General features: G+C 35.7%; 1 long non-coding RNA gene across 1 annotated transcript; it reads left to right on the top strand.

The window, feature by feature from the left end:
* Positions 1 to 1,871: 1,871 nt before the first annotated feature.
* On the top strand, positions 1,872 to 6,101 carry LOC134541523 (uncharacterized). The gene is made up of 2 exons (XR_010076651.1): positions 1,872 to 2,261; positions 5,891 to 6,101. It is a non-coding gene; the product is annotated as an uncharacterized LOC134541523 (long non-coding RNA).
* The last annotated feature ends 12,212 nt before the right edge of the window (positions 6,102 to 18,313 follow it).

Below are 18,313 nucleotides of genomic sequence, written 5' to 3'. Positions count from 1 at the left end.
CCGTTTGGACACTCGCCACTAAGGCCCAGTACTCGCGAAGCGTTGTAACGCGCGATAGACCTAAGGCGCGTTAGTGGGATAGCTAGGTGTAAATGAAAGTGCACACATGCTAACGCGCCTACACCTAACCTCTGCACGAAGTTATTTCACAAAAGCGCGTTACCTCTAACGCGCGTTACAAGGTTCCGTGTGCCTTTTAAACTCACAATGTGAAGTCACGAGTGTTGCCTGTATATTTTATAGTTAAATCATAGCAGTTGTCCATCTATCACATAGATATTTTATAAACGCTTAAAATAGTAAAGAAGGTTTTAGTGAGAATGAAATATTTGAGAAGGTTGTAAATGTAAGTTCAATAATTGTAAAAATTTTGAAGTTGGGTAATATATTGAATTTTCATTAATGATGATATAAGCATTTTACAAAACTAACAAACTACTTCTTTATCAAGTTTCTTTGAAAAGTGCTGCCTCACAAATTTACTAATTATTAATTCTCATTTATGTATAATTCCCCAGATACATGTAGGTTAATTACATATTGGTTTTCCACCATCCTTGACATATCGGCTGAGCTGGAAATACCTTGCGGTTATTGGCGGTTGCTTGGGCATTTAGAGATATCTCCTCGATGTAGAGAAGGACCCTGTGAGGACCCTTGGCAACAGGTGCGCGGTTCGCGCACCTGACTTTACACTTCTCTTCACTACTGTCAGACATACGGCAATAGTTCTACGGCTGCAGGGCCTCGCCAGCCAACTCAAATGGCTGCCTTGACGTCAGCGCAGTGTCTACACAGAGAAAAAGGTTTGTTTGATCAATAAAATATTTGTTTATATATGGCGAAACAAATATTTACCTGGTGGAACAAAATATTTTGTTTGTTTAACCAAACTCGGTAAGTAACAAAAATAATTTGTTACACCTAACCAAATATACATTTGAGTTGACAAAATCATTTTGTTGGGTCAGCAGAATCATTCCTACTGCAAAATATTTGTTTGAATTATTAACAAAATATATTTATTTCGCCATACATAAACAAATATTTTGTTGAGGCAAACAAACCTTTCTCTCAGTGTAGGCTGCTAGGTGCACACCGAAACAGTGATAGCCAGCTGCTGCTCGTGCGTGAAGCCGCTACTGGGGAATAGCAGTACACTGAATCCTCGGTCACATCAGGCTGGTTTGCCAGCCGCTGTTTGCTGCCGGCTATCACCAGCCACCTACAGCACAGTGTGAACACACAGCAGCCACTGCTTCGACCAGCCAGTGGGTGGTTGGCCAGCTCTGTTCCAAGCAGTGCGTGCTCAGCTCTCAGCAGCCAGCAGCGAACACGGGGTGATCACGTGACCGGCAGGTAGCAGCTGACAGCGACCTAGCAGCGCACAAGTGGCTGACACTGCAGCGCTGTTGGCAGGTATTGTTCGGACTCGTTGTGCGTACCGAGAGAGTGGTTTGAAGATCAAGTTATGGATTATGGTTTATTATTGTGACTTGAAACTCTGGCAGGGGTCATAAGAAGACATTTTCCACCCCACCCTTCGCTCTACTGAATCATCATTATCTTAATGTGACCGAGGCCTTAGATTTATGATTACTGTTCATCCAGGGAAGTCTTTTCGTGACTCTATGGTGGGAGTTAGCAAAATACTGTTTTGAAATACTTACATTTATATAAAACAATCCAGTGATTTTTTTTTGATTTTTTTTTTGGAAATTCACTCATTTCATGCTGTTAAATTATGTGTAGTAAAAGTGTAATGACACTTTCTGCTGCCACAAAAATAATGCCATTTCGATTTCAAGGGATTCCAATTAAGGCTGTTCAACAAGTTAAACAAACGTCCTCACTTCAGAATGACTTCTAACTGAAAAATCACTCACTATAGGACAAAAATTGATCGCCGGACGCCTTAGGAGGAAAGTATAAGACTTGGTGTCGTGCCGCTGGGCGCTCAGTTGCGAGACTGTTTTCAGAGGGGGAGGGTGTGTCGCTCGGCTCCCGAACAGCGGGAGAGCGACGCGCGGAAGAAAGTCCTAGCGGACGAATAGCTAACTGCTTGTGGGCTGAATGCAGGGAGTCATGCTGGCTTGTTGTGCCAACCGCCTCCCCCCTCACCCAATCAAGAAGTGACAGAAGCTCAGAACCCACTCCTCGCAGGACTCATGGTTGCCTCGCCTGGTGGCCGCTGCCCGGTTCGGCACGTGACGTCAGCAGGAACCGCATCTGTACATTTACACGTGTTGCATGACATTCAGGTAATGACGTGCTTTCATCTGGCTGTATTTAACACTTTATCTTGAATCTTTGATGCTTCATCTACCTGCATACTTCCTGCGTGCTGTGTAATAATTATACAAGTGTAAAAATTACTTAAATACATTATTTTGTGTAATTTTTGTCCGCATTTTTAAAATATTGAAAACAAAGTGCGGATTATAATCTCCAATTCTTTGGCATGATATATGAGCTGAGATGATACCTGTTGCCTAGATTTTTTAAAAAATGATAGTCAAAAAGGGGCTTGACTGACTAAACCCTTTCATTGCAGCTGAAGAAATATTTGCGGAAAGACATAAACGGATTACCATTATCCTATATCAACATCAAACTCCTTTATTAATACGTCCTGTTTTTTTCTCAGAATATGGTTTGCACATCACAACACTCCAATCATGAAATATGTGAACACATAATAACTATGAATTAATCAAGCATTTTAAAGTAAATATTTTAAAGTATTAAATGATACAATTATTTTATCCCTCGTGTTTTAAAACCTAACGGAAATGGCTTTTAAATTTCGGCACTGTTAAAGACTGTTATTTTTATTTTTAAAAGTATGGCTTTTAATATTTCTCGTGGCATGCAGTACAGATTTCCCGAGGACAACGCGCAGTTCAACTGAAACAAATATCTCATGACAACACAAAACATTTATCTGAGAGGTAAGACCCACTACCCCTGGGATCTTGGATAGGCATGTGGCACCACCGACGCCGACGACTGCAGTCTACTATTGTAACACTTTGCAACTGTACCGTTAACAACATTAAAACTCGGATCTAAAACACATGTCAAAACTGAATATACTTTTTTAACTTAACCTTCATAATTCATTTATTTTTTAAAAAAGTAATGAGCAGTTTATTGAATTATTTCCTGTTCACAAAAATATGTAGACTATATATTGTTTGCTCATTGTTTGTGTGTTACAAATTTTTGGGAGAAGGTTCATATCACTACAACTTTCTTCAATACACAACTGGATATTACCTTTTATTTAGAGAATATTTTCGTAAAAGTGACATAATCATGCGAATTTGATAATTTACATATAACTACTTTTGTTGAGTTCCATATATTTTCATTTGTTAGTATTTTATACACTAAATATGCCAAATCCACTCCATTCTTGATATTCTCTTTTAGAGAACATTTTATAACTATACTTTAAAGTCATTAGTATTATAAATTTAGGGAAAGCAATTCTACTATAGCATCAAACACATGTGACAATATTAATTTTCTTGAGTGAAACGATCATAATTCAAAACAAATGAATGGTGTATAAAGTTTGATGAAATTATTGTTATTTCTTATGTAAATTTCGAACAGCCGGTGTACACACTAGGGAAGTGAGCTAGCAAGTGGTTTTTCGTTTCTTTCTGGGAATGTAATACAGGATGGCCATAAAGTCTTTCTACAATTTATTAACATCATAACACAAAAACAATTGCAGTTAGAGATGTGCTGTTTGCGGCTAAACAAAGACCAATATCTTGAGTTTTTTCATGTACCGTCAGTTGGGGTAACATTGGCCCTTTGAGGGCCACATCTAATAAATATTTTGAAGAGTTGTAACATGGTTTAACATGTTTTTTGTCTTGGGCCAAAGTTACCCTCAAAGGGCCAATGTTACCCCAACTGACGGTTACAATAAACTTCGATATGGGCACCTTGTGTTGCCCGTAAGATGTCCAACTGATATTCGATTTCACGCCATACGTAGGACAACATTTGCGGTGTGGCACCTTCAATAGCAGCAGTTATACTTCGTCTCAGTGAATCGATATCCAGAACAGGTATTGCATACACTTTGTCCTTCACATAACCTCAAAGAACAAAAAGTCCAAAGGGGTGATATCGGGCGATCGTGGTGGCCAGGGTATGGGACCATCCCGCCCCATCCGCCTGCCAGGGATATCATGGACAAGTAACCCCCAATGTGGGGTTGCTCCATTTTGCTGAAAAATCTTTGAAGATGTAATGAAATTCGATAAAATTACACAATCAAAAATAATAAAATGATATTTAAAGGAATATTTACATTAACTAATTTGATATGAAAGAATTACAAGAAAATTAGTAAAACAAAACACTTTATGTATAATCATAATTTTTAATTATAGATTTCTAACCTTACGCTGTGCCACCAATGGTAAGGGCCAAAACATTAATACATATTTAGATCATAACTCATACAAAAATGTTATTTAAAATGTTTACTTAAAGTTTTCAAAGCATGTATTTAACTTTGTCCATCTTGCTGGCATGCAAAGAATCTGAACTGAGTTGTTAAAAGCGATTTCTTTATAATTTATTTTGTGAAACATTTTCAAAAATATGATTACTGATACCAGCAAAATAAGTGGACACCGGGAATTACGGTGTATATAATAGTAAAGGCTGTTCAAAAGGGCTTAAAAAATTTTTACCAAGATGTAAAATATGATGTACAAAATCAACTGAAGAGAAATTGTTTAAAAGAAAACTTGCAGTACCTTAAAGACTATTTCGTCAAGTCTTTTTTCAAAAATTCTTATTGACTACTGATATTTTCTTATATAATTGTGTGCTCAAAATTTTTAAAATCAAACCTACATACTTTTTAAAAATTAAGCGCGAACATTTATTATTTTCTTCCTTATGAAACTGAAGAACAAATGCGAGAAACATGTTTTGTTTTTGGAGATAAAAGCTGTAACACCAAAACCTGTCTTTTTATATTTTAATAAGTTAAAACGTTTTATAGTTAAGGCATTTTCATTTACTAACTATAAAAATATACTTGTGATAAATGGCATGTAGGCCACTCAGCATCCCTGCACTTTTAAATCGTGTGTCACTCTTAAAAGTTTCCTTAAGTAATTTGAAAAATATCAGAACAAGGTAGTAAACGTAATTTAATGGAATATGTACTCTTGAGAATTTGCTAATATTATTATTCTGTATCTCATAACAACAGGTCAAACCAAGCATTGAGCTTCATAGGGTACTTCGTCACCGCTTTTGTAGTTTTCATTCTTCAAAGTAAATTTGCGAAATTGTGCATACTGTTCCTATATAATATTTCTCTAGCCTGTTTTTCTGTCGGTCCGCGAGATCTTCCTTATTCCTTTATCAAATTCCATGAATTACCCCTCATTTTAAAGCTTAAATTGCCGCCCATTGACAAAAAATAGAACCAAGGTCTAAAAATGTACCGCTTCTCTTAAATTTGAGATTTAAATACATCTAAAAAGAGTTTTTTTTAAATGTTTGCATCGATTTTTCGATAAATATCGAATCGTATATCCACTAGAAACATCAGCGTTTGCATATTTATTTTTTTAAATTCCACTTCCGTCATAATAAACAGAAATTATGATAAGAAATCTTAGAGGATATTTCGACTTAACCGAAAAATTCCACCAAAAAACCACTTAACCAAAACTTCTGGCACGTCAGACTATTCTTATAAGTAAGTAATTTTAAAATTACTGTTGATATTTTGTATCACAAACATAACCTCTTACATTTACTTCTCATAGCATCAGTGCCAGAAACTGGTCATTTTAGCAGAACATCCTACTGTTGTTCTGTCTAACCTATCTGGCGTTCCTAGACAACCAACTGGATGTGGGTGGCCACCGACTGGATTTACCTACGACACTTATTGGACGTGCCTGGTTAATCGACTGTCAAGTAGATCTGACGTGAAGACACATGTCAAGGCATGTACTCTAAGAAGATTGCAGAGATTGCAGAAATCAAATACATTAGTTATTTGTTTGTTTTTTCTTTTTATAAATTACTTAATAAATATTTTAATGTAATTTTTTTGTTTTATTTCTCAAACCTGTCAATTTTTTGGTAATTTTAATTAAATTTGTTTGCATCAGTTAAGCATGAAACCAAGGACAGAAATTAATAGAAAAAATAATTATTTTATTCAACTAATTTTTTGAAATAACTTTTAGTTTTTTTCCGAATTCATAGTTACATAAATACAGATTTTCAAAATTGTGGATTAAAAGATGCTGGATGTAGAGTCTAAAATGGTCACTGCGGTCTCGATCATAAAAAACCAGCGATGGAAATGCTCGCAAATGGCCGATTCCTCACGACTGGGTAGCCACAACTTTGCAAGCCACCGAGCCGTACTCACATAAGAAATATATTATGCCAGCATGCCCATTTACATACTACTCATCACTTATAATGATACTTGCAAACAACAATTAAATTTCCAAAATTACAATATACTCATGTTTTTAGTGATGGTTTTTTTTATTGCCTTTAAGTTTTAAGTTGGGTTATGAGGAGTAAATAAATAATTTTTATAAAATCATCACCACATATATTTGAATTTTTTTACAGACACAGTTTTGCACTTCATCTATATAACGTATAATTTTTGATCAGATTGGTGTGTTTTTCGTTAACATAACATTAGTTTTATGCATTAAATTAAGAGATAAAACGATTTAGGCTGTCCTCAAATTTATTTGTATAATCCGATGATGAGTAATTTATCTCTTCTGCTGCTACTATCTTCTTTACAATTTCACAGCTATTGTTTTCATATGCCTCTTACTAGCTTCGTTAACATAATACATTAACATAGTAATTATTATCACAATCATCTCCATCAACACAGGTACAACTTTTTAAAATTATTTTAACTTGAAGTTTTCTACATTTAGTCGTAAAGCTTCAAGAATGTCCGTATTTTGCCAGCTTTTAATGGTTCTATATACTTATAGAATTGTAAAGATGACAAGAAGTTAATTTATCTACTTTTCATTTTCTAAGGCAATGGATTTTGTCTCTTCCTTTGTTTTATTTAAACCATCGCCACTTTTTAAAAACAGTTAATTTTTCTTTATATGAGTAAATAATGTTAGCATTGGTTTTATCACCAATTTTATGTTTCACAATTTCTGTATCTGTATTTTTAGTTTAGATGATGCTAGTAGTATATAATATGGCATCCGGGACTAGGCTTCAAGGATGAAGTTTGGAGGTACCAAATGCGAACTTTGTGACGTCATAGCGGCCATTTTGGACTCAAAATTCCTCCCAATGACTCAAAATGACCGGAATTTCTAAAAACATTTCTTAATTCGAGGGATAAATTCCCGTTTTGAGGAAAAATTTCCCGTTTTATTCCTAAAAAATTCAAAAATTCGGAATTTGAATAATCTTAAACGACTTTTGCCTTAGAAAGAATCTAAATTCCTAAAAATTGCTAAAGCGTTTTTAGAGGATGCAGTTCCTAAGCCGCTAAGGTCACGATCTGACCTTGACCATAAAATTAAATTTCTTAAATTTTTTTACCAAAACTTTCGCAAAAATTAAAAAATATATATATACTAGCTGCAGTACCCGGCTTTGCCCGGGCTGAACACCGGGTGATATATTGTCCGCGAGTTACAGCAAAATGGATAGCGATATGTCCAGTGTGGTGGACATTAATAAATGACACATAATTACTGTTTGTGTATCTGTGACCTATGGTTTTCTGTTTACCAATGGCGATCGGTTGAAAGGTTTAGAAGTTGATGCGCTACAGCGCCATCTAGCGGCGAGTTACAAAAAAAAATGTTAGCATAAAAACCTTCTCCATGATAAAAACACTTCGATGTGCCAACTTTCATGGCGATCGGTCAAACGGTGTAAGAGTTTATCGACGACATACATGCCAACATCCAATTATATATATTATTATATTTCTAAATTTTGGGGCTTTCACTTTTGCGGAAAGTGGATGTTCAGGACCTCGAATGGTTTGGAACACTCCATCTCGAAAGAATAGATATTTGAAATTCCTGAAATTGTCGAAATTTTGGGGCTTTGTTCCCAGAGGGGGGCGGGGGGTTCGAGTACCCTGAATGGCTCGAAAACACTTAAAATCGAAAGAGATAGATTTTTCTAATTTTTTAAACTTTCGAAATTTTGGGGCTTTAACCACCTGTGGTGGGAGGTGGGGGGGGGGGGGGGGTTGACGTTGAGGACCCCGAATGGCTCGGAAACACTCCAAATCGAAAGAGATATAAAGGAATATAAGAATGTAGGCATTTACTGTACTCCTATCTACCATAATAACAATATTGACAAATAAAAAGCTTATTACCTACCTATTAATAATTATCTAAATAAATTAATAAATAACTCTATGTTTAAGAATTTACGTACATACATAATATTAAACTTCAAACTATACACACAAAAAAAAACTAAGGATGTTTGTGAAACTATATTTATTTGTCATAATGTTTAAAACATTTGTAGAATTTCTTTATATGTAAAACTGTGGTGGCAATATTCCGCTTATCCAAAGGAGTATAGAAATTAATAGAGACATCCCTCCCTGTACACACCACAAATCTTTGAATTAAGTATAAAAAAAACATAGTCCAAAATGAAACAAAAAGTATAAATAACAACTAATTTGACAAAAAAATTATACAACTGGAATGACAATATTAACATCTGCCTGAAATTTAATAGAAGTAGGTAGGTATGAATATATATATATAAGAAATTAAATGAAATTAAAACATACATAAATAAAATTATCTCACACTCAACCAAAAATAATGTTTAATATGAAATAAAGGAAGATGGAAATTACACGTAACTATTCTAATTAATAAAAAAAATCAACTTTCCTGAAATAGTTAAATTCAAATTTTTCAACAATATATTACATAATTGATAAATATTTCTGGTCTTCCGTCTCAGCAGCCCTAAGACTCTTGACGCTCAGCAGATAAATTATAAACACTAAACCAAACTCCTTGCAAATAAGTAGGTAATGTAAAAAAAAATAATATTGACAAATAGAAAATATTAGTAGGCCCTACCTACCTATGAATAAATTTCGAAGAAATTTATAAGTTTAAGAATTTATGTACCTACATAATATTAAACTTGAAACTATCCACACAATAAAAACCTAAGAATGTTAGTGAAACTAATTTTTTTTATTTGTCATAATAACTAAAATACGTATGTTTCCAAAATGAAGCAAAGTATAAATAATGACCAATTTGACAAAAAAAATTTGTACAACTCGAATGACATCGAAAACATACACGTGAAATTTAAAAGAATTATTAGTTTCCTAGGTAGGGAAAAAATATATATATAGAATAAATTAAATTAAAAAAATGTGTGTGTGTACTTAGGTATGCGCATGAGAAGTTATACTTAATTGGCATCATTAAAAAATAGTTTTTAATTGCATGCAAAAATATTGCGTGGAGTCCCTCCGCGTGGAAGAAGTGAAATTTCGTAATGTGGAAATGAAAATAGGAATGGGTAGAAATTGACTTTTAGTGAAATCATATTGTATCAAATCAAACTAAAAAAATAAAGGAAATAAATTTTGTAACGATTCATAGATTGATCTTCAGAGAGAGCGAGACACCTATTGAATGTCTATAAAACTCACTTTTTTATGAGAGCAGATTTTCATGAAATAAATCATGAAATCATTCAACGATAAAACCTGTTTATTTAATCAAGCGGACGGGTTCGCCCCAAGGAGAAAATAACGCGGCGAGACCTCGTGGACATAGAGAAATGACACACTCACTATTTATGTGTCTATGAAACATGATTTTTTTCTGCAATTTAAATTGTAATATACAAAAACGGTATTGAAAATTGAAACAAATATGGCGACACTATAAACTGTCAAGAGCTTTTTTTTTTTACTCTCTACTAAGTTCCTTACAATAGCAAAACGTAACGTAATGGCTTGAAAGCTATTGCTCGGCAGACATAGAGGAATGACACTAACAGTTTGTATATCTATGACACACATTACATTTTTTAGTTTTTTCTTAACTCAGAATCGAGATAAAATATCCAATTGTGAATCTAAACCATCCTCGAATCCCCGTGAACTCACACACAAAATTTCATCAAAATCGGTCCAGCCGTCTAGGAGGAGTTCAGTGACATACACACGCACACAAGAAATATATATATATATATAAAGATATTGCTTACTTCAAATGTTTAGTTACATAATAGATTGAGGTCCTCGGTGTGATTCTCGTCAAAAGTAGACGTAGTTCAGTAATAAAAAATTTAAAAAATCGTTTTAAAAATTATAAAAATTTATTTCATCACACCAGTCATCTTGAATTATGAAGTAACCGCTGCAATTATCGTTACGGTTGCCATCTTAAAAATCTGTTTTTAAATGCTAGAAAATAGGGTAAAAGATTATATTACATAACAAAATTTATTATTAAAATTTTACTATAAAAATTACATCATATTAAATGAAGAAATCACCATTCACATGTCCTTACAGTGACCAACTTTGTTTCTAGAAACGATACAATTTTCGTAACGGTCGCCATCATGGATGTGGATGATGTCATCGTTGCACGTTTCGTTACGTCCGCCATTTGGGATTATGTCACGACCACTATATTTAAGATTGAATTTATTAACAGACTTTAATGGGAAAATATTGAAAATTTATAAAAATTATTTATTAATCAAATTTTAATGAAATATTATTTTAAAACGCACTTACGTCGTGGAGCCACAGACAGACTAACCTCCCAACACTAATGCCAAGGTATTAATATCGCCAGCTAATATGACGTCATGTACGCCATCTTGTTTTCGTCTCCTGAAGGCCCCATTTTTTTTTACTGCTGGAGTGCGCTAACGTCAAGTTAGTTTAATTTTTACCGGAAAGAGTGTTATAATTATTATAATTACTGAAATGTCCACCATCTTGAAATTTGGAAGCCATCTTGGAAATTCCTAATTATCTAACTATAAATTCGGGAAATATTCCAAAATTCATTAAAATAACTTAAAATATTTTTTTTATTGATCAAGTACCGATCAAATGATGTGATGTGATAAAATTAATAAAAATATTAATTGATGTAAAAAATTTTAATTTCAATAAATAATGTTCAAAATCCCAAAAGTGGCTTAAATTACTCTACTAACAGCCTCTAGAAAGCTTATGATGGCATATTGACCTCTTTTTTGATATTTCTAAATATTAAACGTAGATAATCGGAAAAAATTCCAAAAACCATAAAAATATCACTCATAATTTTCTAATTTAATCAATTGATATCATTCCACGTCAAACCAAAAAATAATAATTAAATACCACATTAATATAACATAAAAGTGACAAGTCCGAAAAAATTAAATTTTTATAAATACAATATATTACATAAATACTACAGTTCTGCAAAAAAGAACTTAGTAAAATTGCAAACATATAAACAATTTGTTCTCCATTAGCTCTAACTGTTTAATTCTTAGCTCCAATGGGTTTACTGAAGATAGAGATCAATCAGATCCTTTACCTACTTAGTCTTTTTTTCGTGACAGAGTTTCTCAGTACTGTGTTTAACATACTGCTTCACATCGTATTAATTGTAAATGGGCGTATTCGCTGATTTATTGCACACTTCTTCACTTTGTCCTCGAACGGATATGGTTTGCCATATACACAGTCCAACCAGAAGTTATATTTTTAACGTCTGTATGTAGCTACTTCCTCAGTAAGCTCATTAATAATGTTTTGCCTGATATCGACAAGAAAAGTACAAATATCTTTCAACTCACTAATAGTAGTCTTTCAACGTTCCACAAAATGCAGATTTCGCCAAATGGAATCTGTTATCATTTACTGTTGTTCGAAAAAATTTTCACATTAATGACATCGATGTTGCTTGATAGTAGTTGTCGAATCATCAACCATTAAAGTCTTCATGAGGGCGAAAAGTCGTTCATTGTGGTATCCTATGCTGCTAGCACTGTAGTCATTAAGCTCTATTCTGCACGACTGTTGAATTCTCATATAGTGTTGTCGTCGATGTTGCTAAACGGGATCTGCGCAACCATCGTCGACGCTGACGTCAGGGTTCCCTTATACAATGGTAAACCTCCAATAGAATTGGACGTAAAAGACAGTAAAGATTCTTTCGAGTCAAAAAGAACAGGTAATTACGCGACTAATGTATCCAACGAAACAATACAATTGATCGTTACACCACACAGCCAGTAACAAACTGAAAGACCCGCCGTCTGATGACTCTCTTATGTACCCGGAACCAGTCGAATATTATGCTAGTAAAAACAAGCACCATTTACTATAATACACGAGTTTAAAAAACATCCAAAAAGGAAGCAAATTAAAAAATAGTACTTTAAAAGCAAATTAGATACCTATAGAAATAGGCACGTAGTACAAGCACTAGACTCGCATTGGACAAACAATACAAACAGATGGCATGAAGTGTACACTTTATTACACACGACACGAAGTTTACACAAAATAACACACACAGGACACGAAGTGTTCACACATTACACACAGGTCACACAATGTACACAAGATTACACACACTGAACACATAATGTACATGCAAATGAACACGTAATGTACACACAATTTCACACACTGGACATGTAATTGACACGCAGTAGACACACACTACACGCAATGGACACACAGTACACACACAGGATATGCAAAGAAATGAAATTAAATGAAACGAAACAAAATGAAATAAATCCAATGAACCGATATGAACTGAAACGAAATGAAATAAAACCAAATGAAACGAAATGAAACGAAAAGAATCAAAATGAAACCAAATGAAATAAATGAAACCAAATGATATGAATGAACACACAACATACACAAACACACACACAGAGAACACACATTTGACTAAAAGGAAGCACATTTTGACGAAAAATTCAATTTTGTATGATACGTTCTCGTCAGTAAGATACGATAATAGAGGTTTGACTACTTACATTTAACGAAAAGGACAAACGTTTTCACGAACATTCAACTCAGTATGATGTGATCCCCAATTTTACGATAGACACCTCCCCTCTCACGCCGGCGCAGTAAGTAAAGTAAGAGCTGGCACCAACAGACATTGGGTCAAGCAATCTTTTGGCTCCAAATGTCATTGGCTCCAACAGTTATTGTCTCCAAAATGTATTGGCTTTAACGGTCATTGGTCCGGTGCCCTATTGCTAAACCTATTTTCCGGATCCCTTAGAGTACGAGATTAAAACTATTACACTTGAGGTTACGAATATGATCTGGCAGACTGTTTTGTAAAATAAACAATTATCTGAAACAATGAATCTTTAGTAATATTTTTAGTTTTATTGTGAAACATGCCTTAATGATATTTAAATGTTATTTTAAATAAACTTTTTTTCTGTAACATTTGTACTTTTTTATAATTCTCCAAAAATAAATTTACAATGTTCTTAAAACATGTTTTTTCACAATCATTTAAACTTTAAACAAACAGAATTGAAAAAATTCCGTTGCTACTTTCTAAAATATTTTGTTTTGGCATGTTACAGCATTAAACAACGCAAGGCATGATAAGTACATTTTTCAGAAAACACACAAGCAAGAGTAATAAAATAAAAGGTAAATGTAAATAAGGAAAAAGCTTTACTTTAAAGATTGAAAACATATAAATCCTTATGTCATAGGATGAAATTTATCACACTTAAATGTTTGCAGAGTGATTCCTGAGTCAACATTAAAAACAATGCAGTTTTTTATAAACAAAAATTTTTTCCCACAATTGTATGATATAAGGTGGCTGAGCGAGAAACAGAGTTCAACAAACAAGTGGCGATAACGATGGGCTGGTAATGGCTACGTTTCCAAATTTAACTTGTTTCATTATTAATAAGTAGTTTCCCAACGTCCCTGAGGCAATATTTTTAAAAGAGTACAGAGGTAGGATTTTCTATGCTTTGCTGTGTGAAGTAAAAAATAAAGAATAACTTATTTTGAACTGTGTTAACTTAGCCGTTTTAACATTCATTTAACAGTTTTATTTCAATTTTCACAAACCGTTTGGATGTACATAGATTAGCTGGTGGTAGATTCGACTAATTTTGTGATTTGAACATCGCGCCAAGCCTCGTGTAGCTGGCCTGTCAGGACAGGTGCTTCCCTCCTTTTCCCCTTCCGGATAGTGATTCCTCCTTGGCTTGAGCGACACCTCCCCTCTCACGCCGGCGCAGTAAGTAAAGTAAGAGCTGGCACCAGCCCTTCTTCGGCTTCCGGGGGTCATGGGGTCGATAGGCTCCTAGTTCTTTTGGCAATATGTCAGTTTGGCTTGGCACGAGAGCAGCGTGCATGGATGTAAGTTGGTGCAAACATGAGGTCGGAAGACCGCGGCTCGCTAGCCGCACGCGGCTCTTTTCAAAGACTTCCACGGCTATACCACAGCACAAAAAAAAAAGCCTGCTGACAGGAGTTTATCAACAAGGACTAACGTCGTAGACCACGTGGGTGTCGCAGGTCGCCGACCACCAAAAGGAGGGGGGAAGGGGTGGTCTGTTTACGTCTGGTGATAAGACGCGTCACTTCCGTCGCTCTGGCGACTGAGCGCCAGGCAATTGTCAGGAGGGGGAAGGGGTGGCGGCTGATAGCTGGCCCAGGGCTGCCAACGCTCAAAGATAAAGGCATGCTGGCATCGCGCACGGCAAAAGACGTGGCGTTAGACGGAGGAGAATTTAGGTACGCAGAGTTGGCAGCCTTGTCAAAATGGCTGCGGTCCTAAAGTAAGGGGCAAAACGTAATCAAATGTATCATTTACGACACAGCTGGCCGGAAATCATAACGGGAGAACAAAAAATACAAGAATCCCTGCAAGAAGATGCATAGCCAGAATCATTGAACAAAATTTATACTTTAGTGTAGGGGTAATGGCCTTACTTGAAAGAAAAGATACGCGGCGCGAAATTACGACAAAACGCTCGCATGCAGTTCACAAAAAAATCTTATAACATAAAGAAGTTTTATAAGTTATACCTATATTAAAAATGAGGTGACAACCAAAAGACAACAAACCAATTAATGGTATCATTTTGTAAGAAACCACGCTCTGATTACCATTTGTAATGACCCTGCGTTCCTGTAGACTTAGTAGGTACTTAAAAAAACAAAAAGGCCTAGAAACGTACGGGCCATGGCATACGTCAAGAAGACATATGAACAGTGAACAGAGGCGGAACACAGGTAAAATACAAAGAATTTAGGTGTTAACACCCCAAAAGGTTGGTGGGTGTTAAGGTGGATCGTAATATATAAAAATATAAATAAAACAATGAAATCTGGTTACTTCTAGATTATTTTAATAGTTAACTTATTTTATTTTGGACAAGCCAGATTTATCATAACGTGGAAGTTAATACTTTTGGTTACCACTTTAATGACTTACAAACTAATGACAATAAATATTTTTATGAAAATTCACAGGTTCAGTAAACTCAAGATTTAGTACATTAAATTATAATTGAATTGAATTTTACTACACGCAGGCCGGCCGCGGATACTTTGATAATTACTTTACAGATTACATTTATTTTAAAGTAAGTTGCACAAACAAGGTTTCAGAGTAATGAAATCAAAAATAAACTACTTTCCATAATTCTGGATTGACAAGTACTTTTCATTACTATATTGTATACCTTTTTCTTTAAATGGTAGTTGAATAGTTCGCAAATTGTTCGTAGAAAATTTAAAACTTTAAGATTTCTTACATTGTGTCTTCCAAACATAGAGTTAGCTGCATGCGTAGTGCTGACATCCGAACGGCGATGTGTGACGGGGCAGATAGCGGACTAAAGTTGACACCACGATGCGTGGAATTTAGATGGCCGAAATCGGGAACTCAGTGGGGATAGATGTGGTTGTCTACTCATCACTAGGGATGGAAAACCCCACAAATTGTGGGGTAGGTCGGTGGTACTATCTATCCATGATGGTAGACGTCCACTAGCACGGTAGCACCCACTTAGTTCACCAGAAAAACACTAACACTAATATGATGTCTAAACTTAAAATTGTAAGGGGTTTTTCCCTTGGTCGTCGCGACTACATCCTATGATCTTTGATGTCCGACTTCTCAGGAGGAGAGACGCGGTCGCGGTAGAAGTAGCGCGGCAGATGTAGGATGCTCCCTGTACCACAGTTGATTGACGACTCTGTCTACTTGAGAGAGTCCCTTAGTTCCTGCATGGGCTCAAAACCGAAAAGGGGGAGGGGGGAAGAGAGAAACAGAGTGGGCGGAGCTAGGTGGGCCATGGGAGGAAAAGTGCCTTGGGATTGGTCAGGGCTTGTGGGCATCATAGTGCAACAAAAAAAAAATCTAAAACTCTCTATGGCTGCGCCATCTTTAGTTGGCACGGGCACCATGAGATAGCGCACCGAGCGGTGGTGTTACTGTATGCCGTCTAAGGCAAAGGGGGATTGGAAGGTGGTGCTCCCTGGCGGGAAAAACTGACATTAGCATGCTTAGTTTCGGTTGTGCTCGAGAGATCGCGCACAAGCCTCGTGCGTGGAGCGCAAGCATAGGCGTGGCTTATTCCTAAAGGAGAGGAGGGGTTGACGAGGGAAGGGGCATGGTACTTGCCTCGGTCATGGTTCCTGGAAGCATAGCAGAAAACCTAAGAGGGCCAGGGGTGGCGGGGAAGTGTTTGTTTTATGCCGAGACCATCACATCCGCTTTGCTCGCCAGGGCCTCGAGCCTGGGAAAGCGAGCTAGGCTCGCCTGACGAGGCAGGTACCCCTGCGTGAGAAACAAGGTGGAAGGCACGTTAGGCAGGGAGATAAAATTGACTCGGCCAGCCTACGCTGCGTGTAAGCGTCTGCATATCTCTGCTGAGACGTTGAGACTCTCTAAGACCCACTAGTAATGTTTTAATATGTATAGCCCTGGGTGGTATAGATGAGAAAATAAATTTTGATGAGTTACTCTAGCTTATGGGAAAGTAAAAATAATTTAATAAATAAAAGTTGAAAAATGGAGCCAAGAAATTACTGATTTTCGGCTCAGTAGTGTCAGGGATGTTTGCGGGTTCACTAACATGTATTTTTAATTTTATAAATGTTTGGAAGAGAATGCATTATTTAAAATTTTCCAAAATGTTGGCAGAGTTCACTACATATGCACTATTTAGTTGTGCTCCTCAGCGCTAGGGAATTGTGATCAAAATGGCAGTCAGGTGCGCAATCTTTAGTTGTGTTACTCACTGCAAGAGGATAATAAAAGAAATAGCAGATAGAGCACGATACATTTTTAAATTTAAAATGTTGGCCAGAGTAAGCCACAGTTGCAATATTTAGTTGCATTACGCACCACTAGAGTTTAGTGATCAAAATTGTGACGACATTTCGAAGTGGCATCCACAAGTATTGTTCCCTTGTGTGCACATGATGCGCGCAAAATGACTTCAAAAATTTTGGAACTCACTCCTATACTCTGCACTGCATACAATTTATTTTATTAACAGGACTTTTATAAACATTAAGTGGTAATTTGAAAACAAAACACACAATGTATCTTGAGCTTAATGAATCTTTTATTTATTCGTGACAGAATCATATCGTATTATCATTTATGTTCTTTTAAGAATTAAGGTATAAAGTATTTATAATGAGGATTAATATTTATACAAAAGAAAAAAACGTTCATGGTTGACTTCACAATCCTCATTGCTATATGCACAATGGTCATACTTCTCTTTCAAAATAAAAGGTTTTGTACTTATAGATTATATTCATTTTTCGTCGATTTTATACAGTATTCAATGTAAGACAGCATGTGTTGTAAGACGACGTTCGGTAATTTTAACTTGATCGTGTGTTTATTCATGACTCCCATATCAAGTTGATGAGGCACACGACTTATGTTCGTAGTGGAAATGAGATTATTCAAGGTTATTCAAAACCATTCAATGATGAAGTTACTCATCTTTCGGGAGTCTGAGAATGGTGGGGAGACAGTGTAGCACTGGTAGTGGCCTTCAAAGCTAGGATAAACTGTAACATTATTCACACATCTGTAAAATCCTTTCACATAAGATTTAAGAAGGTCGTGGTAGAGGGAAGTAAGAAGGAGGGAGAAAAGGCAATCAGGTTGGAACAGGTTTAAACACTCTCATCCTACCCTTCTTCTCTCCCTCTTTTTCTATATTCATTCTCACTCCTCTT

The sequence above is a fragment of the Bacillus rossius genome (genome assembly GCF_032445375.1).
Source record: "Bacillus rossius redtenbacheri isolate Brsri chromosome 4 unlocalized genomic scaffold, Brsri_v3 Brsri_v3_scf4_1, whole genome shotgun sequence".
Classification (NCBI taxonomy): domain Eukaryota; kingdom Metazoa; phylum Arthropoda; class Insecta; order Phasmatodea; family Bacillidae; genus Bacillus; species Bacillus rossius.
The sequence above is the reverse complement of the archived record's forward strand: the minus strand, read 5'-3'. Positions and strand labels throughout refer to the sequence as shown.